Here is a 14,132-nt window from a genome sequence, read left to right on the forward strand (position 1 = left end):
CATGCAAGTCCATGTTATATAAGTCTGGGACCATTTCAGAGCTCAGAATTTCCATGGCTCACCTATCTATCATGAAAACCATATGGTCCAGTCATAAATGTGCACAAATAGGGCATCGCGATAGTTTAACAGTCAGCACTTTCCTCTTTCTAGCTTTGATTTGGACCAAATATAGGTGCGAGTGGTATAGCCATTTATCAAAAGGAGCATAGAACACATGAAAGATACTAAAAGAAGAACTGACATGACTGAATCTTACTGCTTACTTATCCATTTCACAGGATAACTTATTTGGAACGCAGCTTTATTTCCTAAGATATCATCCCATAGTTCATCACCAGCTCCACTCTTTTGTTTTGCAGAGATGTTCTATCAGTGCATGACTCTAACAGGCCGTGCATGATGTAGTGAAGTATGAAAAGCTCTCTGGGAAGGAATCAAATAAATTTGAAAGAGCCATTTGCAATGTTAATCATATTCCCCAACCTTTTAAATTTCTGGTTGGCTGATTTATGGATAGGAGTTCATAATTTTGTGAATTCCTTATAAGGAAATCACTACCATCTCCACAAAAGTGATCTACTCAAATTCAGATAATGTACCATTTTCCCTTTACAGCCTACCTTTTTTATAGATAGGAAGACTGAGGGACCAGTTAAGGCTTTCTGAATTCAGTGATGCATACTGGGGAAGAAAACATGTATTCATGGAAATAAATCATTGCTAGACATTTAACTGGGTTTTCCAAGTGCATTAATCCCATCCACTTTTTGACATGCTTTCGACCTCGAATGGCCCCATAAACCTCATCTGTGCCAGTTTCAGCTCACCCTGTTTTCTTAGGCTGCCGGGCTATCAGATCTTGTAAGGACCAAACAGCTGCAGGTTCACTGAAGTATGGGCTTTTTAGCTTCTTCCTCTCTCTGTTTTTTTTCTGCTGTCTCTAATCTTTGGTCACCCACCAGGACCTCTATACTAAGCCATTCTGCTGCAGATTGAAGATGCTTTTATTCATTCAAAACAGATATTTCTCATCTAGAGCAAAACCTTTCATTAATAGTCATGATGCCTTAACAACTAGCATGTATTTTCTCCATAATTTAACAGGAGCCTGAATTATTACAAAATGCAAAGATTGAGAAGGTACAAGAACAAGAACAAAACCTCTTAGAGGATTCAGGCCCCATCTCTTGGCTCTCATTCTCTAGAAAAGAGGCACATACCCCAAAAGATTAAAAAATGGTTATTACTGCATGGTAGAATCATATGCGATTCTTATTTTTATACCTTTATCAAAGTTTCTAAAATGAATTTTATTATATTACCTTCAGAAAAGATAAAAAAGCAAAACAGGGTGTCCTTTAGACAGTGTCTAAGTTACCTCAGCTTTTCACTCCCTTTTGTTTGTGTGTTGATTTAATTAATATGTGACATTGTCACTAAGGTGCCTATTAGACGATCAGAATTGCCTCGATGTGAAAATATATTAAATAATAAGATAGAAAAATCACAAGAATTTTCCTTTCACAGAATTATTGTTGCGTGTGTTATAGAGCGTAGTTTCAAATGTAGCAGAGACTATTAGGATTTCTCAAGATTTTCGTGACAAAATCATGAGTAGTTCAAATTTAAGAGAGATTTAGATTTCATTTATCTTTTGCCTTTGTGTGGAGTAAATCCTATTTCTTGGACTAGGCAACTAGGACTTTTAAAAAAAATATGTATATCTAGCAAACTTTCTGTTTGGAGCTATCACAATGCTTGAGCTCTGCTTTTGCATCATACAGAGTCTAGTTTGCTTCATTGGGAAAAAAGGGCATGAGAGAGTAGCCATAGAATTAATGGGCTCATAGCAGCAGAAGTTAGCATGTAGCAAATTGATAGGAACAGTGAACTGATTATTTGGGAAAATGGCAAGGATTTGGGGTGGTCTTCGGAACCATAACCGTGAGAACTCCCAAGTGTTTTTTCTCCATTCTTAGTTTACCCTTGGGCCATACACCGCTTTTTAGTCCTCCTTTGATTGTACCTTCTATGAATAGGAGATAAAGGGAGTGTTTCTTGTGTTTGATTATCATTCACCACCCCTTCCTCCTAAAAACACTTTCTTCACTTGGCCTCCAGGATACCACACTCTCTTGGTTTTTCTCCTCCTTCACTGGCCAATCCTTCCAAGTTTCCTTTGTTGGTTCTTTCTTCTTCACCTTTAGACTTTGGTGGGCCCCAGGACTCAGTTCTTGGATCTGTTCTTTATCTATATTTAGTCTCTTGATGTACTGCTCTCATGACTTGTAAATACTATCCGTATATGGGTGACTCCCCAAATCCTCCAGCCTGGACCTCTTGTCTAAAATCTAGAATCTTATTTCCAATTGTTTCCTTAACATCTCCATTTCGGTGCGTAATTAGCATCCTTCATTTAGCTTGTCCAAATAGAAATATTCATATCCCTTCCCCAGATTTGCTCTACCCCACAAGCTTCTCCATCTCAATAAATGGCAACCCCATCCTTCCAGTTGCTTAGGTCAACGTCCTTGGAGTTGTCTTTGTCTTTTCTTTCTCTAACATTACACACCCAGTGCATCAGCAAATCTTGGCTTTTGCTTCAGGATATATGCAACTTGAGAACCAAGCCAGTTCTCATCGCCTCCATTTCTACCTTTTAGGTTCCCCCCTCATACCTGAATTATGGCAACAGCCTCCTAATTAGTCTTCCTTCTTACATCCCATGCTTTCCCACTCTATTCTCCACTCATCTTTTTTAAATGTAAGTCAGATCGTGTAATAACTCCTCTGTTCAGATTCCTCTAATGGCTTCTTCAGAGCAAACTTCAAAGTCTTTAGTATGGACTGTAAGACCCTCTGTGACATGGTCCCCCAGCTCTCTGTCTGACTGCACCCTCCCCATACTCACTAGCTTCTCACTCACCACTCACTATGCTCAAGTCACAGTGGTTTTTATGCTGTTCCTTCTTCACATCATGACAAGCCTCCCCTGCTGTAGAACCTTCACACTGGCTGTTCCTCCGGGCTGGACTCCTCTTCCCTAGCTAGGCCCACTGCTCCCTCTCTCACTACCCTCAGGTCCCTATTCAAATATCACCTTATCAAAGAAATTTCTCTAATTTATTTATTTTAAATGAATTTTTATTGGAGTATAGTTGCTTTACAGTGTTGTATTAGTTTCTGCTGTACAGCAACGTGAATCAGCTATACGTATACCCTCTTTTTTAGATTTCCTTCCCATTTAGGTCACCACAGAGCATTGAGTAGAGTCTCCTGTGCTCTACAGTAGGTTCTTGTTAGTTATCTATTTTATACATATTAGTTAGTATATATATGTCAATCCCAATCTCCCAGTTCATCCCACCCTCCCTTCCCTCTTTGGTATCCATACTTTTGTTCTCTACATCTGTGTCTCTATTTCTGCTTTGCAAATAAGTTCATCTGTAAAGCTTCCCTAATTTAAAATAGCACATTGTCCCCTTATTCTCCATCTCCCACTGTCCATAATTTATGTAGTATGTATAAATAGGTCAAATCATGATAAATATGTTCAATGTATATTTGTTGAATAAAATGTTTATTTGTATGTTTTTTGTATCCATATACTAGAACATAAATTATATGCAGGCAAGAATTTTGTTTTGTTCACTGTTTCTGTTGAATGAATACGTACATGTTTATTTATTGTCTCTCTCTACTAGAATGTCAGCTCCTTGAGGGCAGGGTCTTTATTTTGTTCAGCGACCTATTTTCAGTGCCTGGAACAGTGCCTGACATACAGTGGGTGCTCAATAAATATCTATTGAAATATTTAATTAATTGATTAATTAGGTCAGGCTTGAAACAACTTCCAAGGGTAATGCTTAAACTCAAATCAGTATGATGGATAAATATCCAAATTCTGTATGAGGAAGACATATTGATAAGTGTTGACTATGTTTGTAAGATTCATAATTTTATCCTGCTCCATTATATGGAAATGGTGATTTATTTTAAAAACTGGTAAATATAAATATGAAAACCAGAGGTTTTTCTGGCTAAGAGTATCCGACTGTATGAAGTGGAGATGTCATTCAGCCTAATTTATGTTGAACTCCTATAGTCCAACCATTGATTCCTTTCTCATTTGTTTAGATTTGTTCCTAGGAAACACTATGAGTATTTTAAGTATACATTTATTTCCACTAAGAGTTATATAATCAATTTTAATATCTTTTAATATCCTTTATGATGATGTAGATTAATAATGGAAATGATGGTGGTGGTTGGTGGTGGTGATGGTGGTGATGTGTGTGTGTGTGTGTGTGTGTGTGTGTGTGTGCCACAGCTAAAGAACAACTTTGAGACTTGCTGTTCAATTCACACACACACACACACACACACACACACAAAACCCACTCACTACTAAAAAAGAATTACGAAGTGGGTCAGTCTTATAAAGTATTTTTTTAAAGAGATGCAATAACACCTGTTCCCTAGATTAACTCAAACTATGCTTATTTCTTTTTTGGTAAGGGTCCTGAGATGACCTGATTTAATGAAATGATGTATAATTAATGTCTCAGTTGTTTACATGTGAATTCCAGAAAAGTTTGTTCAGAGGTACTTTGTTACTTCTATTTTTTATTTTATATAAAAATGAAATGAAGTTAAACATCACCACAAACTCACCACTCAGAGATTTCAGTGTCTGTCACCCATATGCCTCTTTATGTGTATATATATATATATATATATATATATATATATATATATATATATATATATATATACACATACATATATGTACTTTGTTGTACATAAATGTGATAATTCTGTATGTGCTGTTCTGTAACTTGCTTTTTTCACTTACATCTTGAGCACATATTTTGTCAGTAAATGTACATCCATATCATCATTTTTAAAAGCGGGTAATATTCTGTTGTATATATGCACCATAATTTGCTTATCCAGTCCTCTATTGATGAATATTTAGAATGTTTTCTTTTTTATTGTTGTCATAAAACAATCTTTATGCATACATTTTAAAAATTTGATTAACAAATATTTTTAAAGTTTCTTCTTCAGTGTCATTATTTTGTACTCATGTCTAAATTGATCACGAAACAAGAATAAGTTTCTCCCCATTCTGTTTTTAAGTTACTGTAAATTTCAAAGTAGTGAAATTTGAATAAATGAGATTTTACTCTGTACTTTGCCCCAGAACCCTCTCTTAAAGTATATTCAAAGGGAATGAAAGGGCTCATTAACAGATAGAGCTATTTGAGTTAAAGATCAAATTTGTTGAACATTTTCACTTAAATATACCAATCTTATCTTCTTGACATTTTTTGCTATATTTGATGCTGACAATAAAAACTCTGGAATAAGCTATAATTTCTGCATCCATGAATATTCAGGTCTGAAAATGAAAGAAGAATATGACAGGTTTGCATGTAGCAACTTGCCACCCACACATTTCTTTCCTTTCTGATTCTGACACTTCAGCCTTTGAAACAGTTCCCATGAGCAATACTGAGATTCAGACTATTTAGATCTAAAGGAAAAAACACAAGATCTTCTGCTTGTATCCGCACCTGGGAACCTCTTTGAAGAAGTGCTGAAATGTACATCATGCTGTTATTTGTTATGCACACAGGAGAAATCCTAAAGGTATTTTAGGGAGAAGCAGGAAGGGGAATCTAGAGATAGTAAGGACAGCATGGGGCCAGAAGTGGGGGAGGGAGCCCCAATCCACATTATTAAAGTGACATATTTCCAATATATTCTTGTCAGTGTACATGTAGATTATATATTGCATGTCACTTCCATGCAAAGGTATCACATTTCGTTCTGAGCTTTTAGAAGAAATCCAGTAAGACAGAAAAAGAGAGAGAGACCTCTTTGCTGAAAAAAGTCTAGGTTTAGCAGTCAGGTGAGGGGGTTACTGGTAGTTGTCTGAAGTAGACTGGACCCTTTTAACATTACTTTGTTCTGTGCCATATAGAACAAGCCTAAGTCCATAGGAGTACTTATCCTTCCTCGCCATCCAAAACTCACTGCAATAGCAATAAGATTTTTTTCGTCCTTCATCAAAGAGTATTAATATTGTGAAGGGTCTTACAGGTCATTCAGTTCAACCTCCCTCTCCCAAAAGAAATCCTTTTCTTCCTTTTCAGGGCCAAGCCCTCTATCTTTCCCTTGATTGTGTCATTTCCCAAAGCCATGTAGACCTAGATCCATCAATTATTCTTTTTCCCATACTTTAACTATCTCCTTGACCACTAGCTTTTTCCCATTGGCTTACAGATCATTTCAGGAGTCCAACCCTAAAAAGTCTCTCCTGGGATTCTTTCCCTCTCAAACTGTCTCTTTCCCTTGATAGCCAAGAGCCAACTTTATCTTTGCTTGATCTGTTTCCTCATCTACTTCTTAATTCCTCAATGCTTTTTACTTTATCTTCTGCCCTTATTACTATCCTTAAACTCCTCTTGCTAAGGTCACCAGTGACCACCAAACAAAATCCACCGTTCCCTTCAGTCCTCACCTTATTTCTCCATGCAGCCTTGGACTAGGTTCATCACCTCCTCCTCATGGAAACGAACTCTTCTCTTTGGCTTTCCCAACACTCCTTTCTCTCTATTTTTCTTTTGATTCCTCCCTCTCCTTCGTCTCTTCTTAAATGTTGGTGCCGTCACTAGCCCCCAGGTTTCAGCCTCAATGGCTGTCTTCTTTTCTGAACATATTCTCAGATTATTAAATCTATCCGCAGGCTCCAGTTACCATCCATATGCAAACAGCTTTCCTCTTGAGAACCAGACCTGCATATCCAACTGGCTACTGCATCTCTACATTTGTCTATTGCTAATGGCTTTTCAGACTCAAGATAGCCAACAATGGCATCGTGGTCTCTATCTGCAAAATAGAACAAAATAACCCTACTTCTCACCCTGTGGCAACAGCTTTTTGATGTCCTAGGTTTAAGCAAGCTCCAGCATCATTAATAACTGACATTAATATTTGCCTTCAAGATGCTTGCAGAGGTTAAGAGGGAGGGCTCTGTCAGATGACATGGATTGCAGACCCAGCTCAACTGCTTGTAAGGTTTCTGATTTTGGATAAAGAAATTAATCTTTCTGTCCTTTAGTTTCCCTATTTCTGAAATGGGGGTAATAGTAGTATAGACCTCACGGAGTCCTTAAGAGGATTGATTAAATGAGATAACACAGGCACAGCATTTTACAGTGTGAAAAGCACAGAGAGTCAATAAATGTTCAACTTATTATTTGCTGTTACAGTCCATATAGTGACATGCTGACCTCAGCCTATAATTCTTGGAAGACTGAGGATCTTATCATGTACGATATTGTCAGATTTTGCCTTTTTTCTAAGGCTGAATTAAAAAGATTTATAGAAAGTCCAAAAGTACAGTTATTCACAGGGGACAAACTGATCCACAAGATCACGGTCTCCTCTCATCAGCCAGTACTCATCAGTGCAGCAGGACAATTCCAAAGGAAAAGGTAACTCAACGAGCCATCCATTTCCACCTAAAATCACAACTGAAGAGGAAATCTGAAGTGGAACATTGACTCAGCTGCTGTTGGGAGACCCTGGTCTGCACTCTATCTGTATGCTTACTGAAGGGAGCGCAGGGCAGGGTTTCCCATACAGAGGGCACAGGCAACCACTGCATGGCCAAGGTGTATCGGAACTCGATTTCAAAGCCATTTCACCAGAATCTACCCTACCAGTCCGGTGCTTCATGAAAATTCAGCTGGTCTGCTCGTAAGAAGCTCCACCCTCATAAGTCTCTTCAGTAATTATTGAAATATCCTTGTCACTTTCTTATCATCGTAGGTGGGACAAGAATTTTGAACCTCTCCCTCTCTCTTTGTCCATCCCTCTGTCTCCTTTTCTCCCTCTGTCCCGTCCCTAGCTCTAAAAGAATACCTGATTTTGTGCATTTTAATTTTCTGTTTATCAGTGTCATGTGTGTTTGTAGAAAAATTGGAAAATATGAAAAAGTATCCATTTAAAGAATCCTCCTAAGCAGAGACAACCAATGTTAATATTCTATTATAGTTCCTTTGAGTGGCTGTCTGTTTCTTTCTCTCTCTCTCTACCTCTCCCTCTCTACCTCTCTCTTTCTCTATATATAAATATATATATTTAGAATTCTCTATACATATTTTTAATGTTTTACTGGAGTATAGTTGATTTACAATGTTGTTAGTTTCTGCTGTACAGCAAAGTGAATCAGTCATACATATACATATATCCACTATTTTTTAGATTCTTTTCCCATATAGGCCATTACAGAGTATTGAGTACAGTTCCCTGTGCTATACAGTAGGTCCTTATTAGTTTCTATTTTATATATAGTAGTGTTATACATATCATGTTTGAAGCCTTTTCTTTTTGTCATGAGTATTCCCTCATATATTCTTCCACATCATTATTTGAATGGCTAAAGAACAATAGTCTATTTACATTGTTTTCTGTTTCTTCAGTTTTGTTTTTGTGAAACACCCAAATGCCTAAATGTGTGCAACCTCTATGTCTAGATCAGGGCTCTTGAATCCTTGAAAAAGTGGGAGGAAACAGAATAGTTAATAATGGTCTTTGACTTAAAAATTATGTATTGTTGTGTATCCTGCTCATGTATAATAATGGTAACTGACCTAGTCTAACACTTTAAAGTGTAGAGTGTTTTTGTGTTCATTTCTTTGTTTGATCCCTGCAACCACCTTGTGAGATAGACAGGGCACAGGTTATCATTATGTCTTCATAGATGAGGACACATGTTCAGAGAGATGAAGTGATTTGCCAAAGGACACACTGTTCAAAAATAAGTGGCAGAATTGGAAGTTGAACTCAAGTCTTCTGATTCCAAACCAGTCCTCTTTCGAGTCCATTTTGCCATGTCCCAACTTCTCCACTTTAGTTAAATGCTTCTTACTATCATTTCTTATTCAAATATTCTCTTCTTACACATTTTTGATCATGACTTAGGAGAATGTAGCTTTCTCACCAATTTTCTCATTAGCAGAAAGAGAATATGGCTAGATTCTAACAATAAAAACATTTTTTCCTTTCAGAAATGCAAATATGCTGTGTATTATACTTGGGAAAAAACTCTTAGATGTTGGATTTGTATTGATGATGTTTATGAGGTACCTTATATAGCAACTTGGGTTCTTCTCAGAAAGAGGAAAATCCATTCTTTTTCCCTAACAGTTTAGGGAGGCTGGACTGCAGTCATTCACAGTTGGAACATCTTGATTTGAAAGTGTAGATGGCCAGGTTAAGAAATACAGTGTAAACGCCAGGGAATTAAAGCATAGGACAGAAAGTCCCTATTACAACTTCTTAGAGATAGAGTACGTGTTAAAGTAAAATGACACTGGCTAACGAGTGAGAATAGCCTACCCTGTAGCCAGCCTTGAAGTTGATGTGTGTCATCTAGTCCTCTTCTCAGTTAGGCTCCCAGGAGTTAGTGGAACAGGAGTGAGAAATGCACCCGTGTATGTGTGTTTGTGTGTGTGTGTGTGTGTGTGTGTGTGTGTGTCTCAGAGACAGAGATACAGAGAGAATGAGAGAGAGGCTTCATGTGCTTATACCCAGGATGGGGTCCCTCCTCACCTGATTACCTGGGAAACTGATGACGAAGTGCCTCCAGTCCTGTATCAGCCTTAATTTAGTTGATGATATTATTGCTCCTTGCTTTTATTTTTCTTCTCAACAGGTTGCTTTTTTTCTTTTAAAATAGCACCTTTTGACGCTCTGTTTTATCCTGGTGCCTATTAAGAAAGTGGTCAGGCACACACTTTTTTTTTGTGTGTGTGTGGTACGCGGGCCTCTCACTGTTGTGGCCTCTCCCATTGCGGAGCACAGGCTCCGAACACGCAGGCTCAGCGGCCACGGCTCAAGGGCCCAGCTGCTCCGCGGCATGTGGGATCTTCCCGGACCGGGGCACGAACCCGCGTACCCTGCATTGGCAGGCGAACTCTGAACCACTGCACCACCAGGGAAGCCCCAGGCACACACTTTTGCCATTTGTTTTATATGAAGGTAAAGACTTTGCTTTTCTTTCAAGAATTAAGTGCCATTACATCTCAGCCAAACTGCCTGCATGTAATGAGCACTTACAGAATACTGAAACAATCTACTGCAAAATAATCTGCATATTCTTCATAAACAGGAATGAAATGCTTTTCATAGTGTCCCTTTGCTCAGAATTAATGTCTGATTAACTATAGTATGCTAGGTGCTTAAGATACATTTCCCAAAGGCCCAGCCAGAAGGGCATATTGTAGATACATAGATTCTAAGAGTTTATAAAATCTTCCAAAATTAAGTTCCCTGTGTCTTCTTAAAATGCACGGGTATTGCTCACTCACTATTCCCTCAAACCAAGCAGGAACAATTGCAGTAAGTATAATAGCTGTTCAGCACACAGGGATGAAACTATCTTAATTGCATAGTCAGATCAAAAATAACTTGAAACCACAGGAGCCTTGGCTTGAACTGAACCCCAGAATGAACATGATACTTGAAGGAGAATTGACACTGGTTCCCAGGCCTCACAAGGCCAGGGAGAAGCAGACAGCCTGGCTTTGAAAGAAGGAATTAGTTATGAATGAAGGAATTTTAGGCTTCAGTAAGGCCTGGATCTTGACTTGGGGTGACCTCTGCCCACTCTTACCTAGAGAATATTTTCCAGGGCTAGCAGGCTAAAGGAGGGAAGGGACTAAAAGAGTGTACTCTAGGGCACTGAGAACCCCTTTTGTACAGACAGAGATCCTGGCTGTGCCCCCTCATTTCCAAGGAGCTCAGTGGACCCAGAATGTCCTTGAGTATTGAGGTCGATGAACAGCTGAATTTAAAAACAACAGAGGAAGCAAACTGAGTGGGGCTGTGGTGAGGAAGGTAGAAAAGGGTGAGAAGGGAACTTCTCTCATACACTTTCTTTTCTTTGGACTTCTCAGTGCCAAACTAGTTACTATATGTTGCCTGACTTCTTGCAGCCAGACAATTGTTGGATATTTGTAGAGAGAGGTTCAGGTTTTTCATCTCTTTCTCTCTTTCTCTGTTTCTTGGTCCTCCTGCCCCTGCTTCTTTTAAAAAGAGGTAAAATAGTTTTTCTTGGCCCTATGTGGGAAACCCTCTGGCATTTTCTAAATTGCCTAGTGTTCCAGAACCAGCCATCTGTGGAAAATTTCTTTTCTTAAGTTATTTTTTTAATTAATTAATTTTCCTTTTTTCTCTCTCGCTCTTACACACACACACACACACACACACACACACACACACACACAGAGATACACACACAACCTCAGACTAGTGTTCAGGTTTAATGAGCAACTAATCTCTCTTGGAACAACTTCCTTTCTTCAGCTGAACTTTATTGCTTGCTTTTCTGAATATTTTCTCGTAAAATATCGTATAAATGAGGTCATTTCACTGGAACAAAGGAATGATGTGTCTTTTCAGACCCTGTTCAAGTATCAAATATAATATTTTAAAACCAACTAGTAATTTGGAATAACTGAGCTTCATGATGGCCCTGGCCAAAAATTAAAGTATGTAAGGTGGACTTTTACATTACTGTCTTCAAAAGATTGTATTAGCCAAAGTTTCCTTCCAATCTGGATAGGGAACTTCATGTCATAACAATTTTCAGACTTCACTGCATCAATCAGACAGATTGTTCTTGTAGCGGTACGTCCTGGGGAATTCACCAGCTGGGAGTTTGTACCATTGAGCCAAAACAGGCCACTGAAACACTCTTGCAGCAGCTGCCTGTTTGTGATGGGGGGTGAGGGTGGGGAGGGGAGGGGGAGCGGGGGAGGGGTGCTAAATTTAAGAGACCTAAATGGGACTAGTAGACTGTCAAATAACAAAGAATACCAAAGAGACAGGTGACTCACAGAACATGCTGTGGGACTTTATGTAGGGCTTCCCCACCGTGACTCTGAAATAACTAAAGTTTCAGCTGCAATGATTTGGTGAAGTACAAAGCACTGAAAATATAGAACAGAGTGTGTGCACGCCTCCCCCCCCCCCACTCCAGCTCTTATTTCTCATATAAATTTGGATTTTAGATAGTTTGCCAGTTTGCTTTTTAATAAGTGAAACATGTGCTGGTTTATTTGCATGTCTGTGGCTAAGGTTATCCGCAACCATATGTCCATTCATTTACTATATGCTTACATATTGGAGAATGAGGGAGAGTAGTTAAGGATGACTCATTTGGGACTAGATACAGAATGCGAATGTAACTCAAATATTGCCATTCTCAAGATTTTAATGGATGTCTCTGCCCAAGGCCTGAGCTTGGAAACAGCTTTCCTGGTTTCTAGTGTGGATTTACTGTGTACTCGTTCATGAAGGGCATCAGCTGCTGTGTAGATTTTGTTCCTTAAGGCTCATTAGTCAACCTTCAACTATCTGTGTATAAATAATCAAGGTAATGTTAACTACTTTACAGATGTTGTTGAGCCAGTTAGGCTCAGAATTGATTAGAACCAACTAGGACATGGAAAATTGTGGTTTGTACATGTAGAAAAATTTAAATTCCATGCTATTTCAGCCTTAAACTTCCCAGTTCTTCCTCCGTATCTAAGGAGGCTCAGAAAATACACAATCATTTTAATATTTACCTAAGCAAAATATAATTAGGAAGACAAACTTCTGCCCTGAACACCATGTTGCCCAATACAGAATTCCAAGAGGAACACATTTGAGGTCAATCCGTTCTCTTGAATAACTTATGCTGATTTTTTTTCTTTCCATTAGTCCAGAATCTAGCTTTTGGGAGTGGGGGAGGAGCTGGTCCTGTCCAAGCTGAAGCTCCTTAGAAAGCACAGGTAGTTTAGAAACCCTAAATATGGCTTTGGAGCAGACGATGAAAAAGGAAATGTGAAAGCCGAGAGCCTTCTGGAGCAAAGGGACCCTCCAACTATCATGTCTGTCAGCTGCCTGGTGACAGCACCCAGCAACTACTCAGTGGCCATCAGAGTCTCTGCCCCATAGCCCATGCATTCCTCTGGACTGTGGATGGAAGCTCGCTGAAAGCCATTCTCTCCTTCTTTATGATTATCCACTAGTACAGCGTGGGCGTGTTTTTTTATTGCAGAGTAGATTAGAAACAATCAGCAAATGGAAAACTGAAGAGGCCCTTGCTGCTTTTAGTGTTCAGAAGCAACTTTTGAACAGAATCCAAATGTTCTTTTCAGAGTCAGACGTGCCATTTTACCTGAATTACATTTTTTTTACATCTTTATTGGAGTAGAATTGCTTTACAATGGTGTTAGTTTCTGCTGTATAACAAAGTGAATCAGTTATACATATAAATATGTCCCCATATCCCCTCCCTCTTGCGTCTCCCTCCCTCCCACCCTCCCTATCCCACCCCTCTAGGTGGTCACAGAGCACCGAGCTGATCTCCCTGTGCTATGCGGCTGCTTCCCACTAGCTATCTATTTTACGTTTGGTAGTGTATATATGTCCATGCCTCTCTCTCGCTTTGTCACAGCTTACCCTTCCCCCTCCCCATATCCTCAAGTCCATTCTCTAGTAGGTCTGTGTCTTTATTCCTGTTTTACCCCTAGGTTCTTCATGACATTTTTTCTTTCTTAAATTCCATATATATGGTATTTGTCTTTCTCTTTCTGACTTACTTCACTCTGTATGACAGACTCTAGGTCCATCCACCTCATTACAGATAGCTCAATTTCGTTTCTTTTTATGGCTGAGTAATATTCCATTGTATATATGTGTCACATCTTCTTTATCCATTCATCCGATGATGGACACTTAGGTTGTTTCCATCTCCGGGCTACATTTTATTCCTCTGTCATGGAGACATGCTTTATTCTACCTAAAAATGGGAATTTCCTGGACATGGATTCAGTATGTGTATTGCTGATTGCTGCAATTTATTTTTGGATAATGCTTTTCAGAAAGCATTATTTAGTAAGCTAATTTTTTCATGCTGAACAATGTATAAATTAAAATCATGGTTAAAACATATTCCAAAGGCGTCTTTTCATTCAGCAAGAATATGGAACCATATTGACAGCTACTGAGACAGTTTAATCATTCATTGTTAACTGGGAATGTTTTCAGTTTTATTGTACTTG

General features: G+C 38.7%; 1 protein-coding gene across 2 annotated transcripts in view; it reads left to right on the forward strand.

Moving 5' to 3' along the window:
- Positions 1-14,132, forward strand: part of FGF13 (fibroblast growth factor 13) — a 201,396-nt gene that overhangs the window by 161,764 nt on the left and 25,500 nt on the right. The window lies entirely within an intron of this gene.

This window comes from Mesoplodon densirostris, chromosome X (assembly GCF_025265405.1).
Source record: "Mesoplodon densirostris isolate mMesDen1 chromosome X, mMesDen1 primary haplotype, whole genome shotgun sequence".
NCBI lineage: Eukaryota > Metazoa > Chordata > Mammalia > Artiodactyla > Ziphiidae > Mesoplodon > Mesoplodon densirostris.